Source organism: Austrofundulus limnaeus, unplaced genomic scaffold (genome assembly GCF_001266775.1).
Source record: "Austrofundulus limnaeus strain Quisiro unplaced genomic scaffold, Austrofundulus_limnaeus-1.0 Scaffold10, whole genome shotgun sequence".
NCBI classification, from domain to species: Eukaryota; Metazoa; Chordata; class Actinopteri; order Cyprinodontiformes; family Rivulidae; genus Austrofundulus; species Austrofundulus limnaeus.
In genome coordinates this window covers 1,970,909-1,972,614 of record NW_013952412.1, presented here as the reverse complement: position 1 = coordinate 1,972,614, position 1,706 = coordinate 1,970,909, and positions in this window count along the sequence as shown.

Sequence of the window (1,706 nt, the reverse complement as noted above, 5' to 3'; positions counted from 1 at the left end):
ATTTAACTTAAATATTTAGCTAGTCACTTAAATATTTAACTTAAATATTTAGCTAGCCACTTAAATATTTAACTTAAATATTTAGCTAGCCACTTAAATATTTAACTTAAATATTTAGCTAGCTACCTAAATATTTAACTTATTCAGCTAGCTACCTAAATATTTAGGTTGCAACTTAAATATTTAAGTGAAATATTTAGTTAGCTACGTAAATATTTAGGTTACAACTGAAATATTTAGCTAGCAAGTTAAATATTTAGCTAGCAAGTTAAATATTTAGCTAGTCACCTACGTATTTAACTTAAATATTTAGCTAGCAAGTTAAATATTTAGCTAGCAAGTTAAATATTTAGCTAGCAAGTTAAATATTTAGCTAGCTAGTTAAATATTTAGGTGGCTAACTAAATATTTAAGTTAAATATTTAGGTGGCTAGCTAAATATTTAAGTTGCAACCTAAAAAATTAGGTAGCTATCTGTTATTTTTTTCTTATACAAGGCTAAATAAAACAAAAATATTGGTGGTAATGTTTTTACTGTGTAACTTTACAAGCAGCACCCCATACTGATTAAAAGGAATGGGTTGCCAAATCACAGAGAGATCCAAATTGCAAGATTGTCCAAACTATGTAAATCTAGATATCTGCAAATGGGTCATTTGTAGCTGAGAATTTTCCTTCTTTATTTATGAAGTAAAAACCTCCCAACACTATTAATTTGGCGTTATAGATTATTTACATGGAATTCGGTGTTTGTTTCTAAGTGCAAATACTGAGGCACCTTTGGGTGTTATTATTATTATTTGTCAGTAACACTCCTGTAACAAAACTTATTGATTTATGAAACATTTGCAGCAGCTGCTAGGAATGATTGGAATCCAAATGGGCCTGCTGCTGCCGCCTTAAAACAAACTCCAATCATCAGTGATTCCTGCAAACAGTACTCTACAGTACTTTTAGTTTTCTACAAAAATGTTAAACCAGTAGAAATATCCCAGTAGACCTGTAACTAAAAGAGCTTCAGGTGTAAAAATAAATGTTTATGACTGTAGAACTGTTTGGTCTTGGCTCCATTCAGACTAGCCAGTATTAGTCATGTCAGAGTAAAACTATATATTTTAAACTCGTACACAACAGGTAAAATATTAATTGTTCTTACTTTTACCACAGAACTCCACTTAAAAATGTCTTAACCAATCCCTTAAGGCATATCAGAAAGGTCTGACATTCTTAAAGTTGGTGAAATTAGGACCCACTGATGAGGACCCACTGATGAGGACCCACTGATGAGGATCCACTGATGAGGACCTACTGATGAGGACCCACTGATGAGGACCCACTGATGAGGATCCACTGATGAGGACCTACTGATGAGGACCCACTGATGAGGATCCACTGATGAGGACCTACTGATGAGGACCCACTGATGAGGACCCACTGATGAGGACCCACTGATGAGGACCCACTGATGAGGACCCACTGATGAGGACCCACTGATGAGGACCCACTGATGAGGACCTACTGGTGAGGACCTACTGATGAGGACCCACTGATGAGGACCTACTGGTGAGGACCAACTGATGAGGACCCACTGATGAGGACCTACTGATGAGGACCCACTGATGAGGACCCACTGGTGAGAACCCACTGATGAGGACCCACTGATGAGGACCCACTGATGAGGACCCACTGATGAGGACCCACTGATG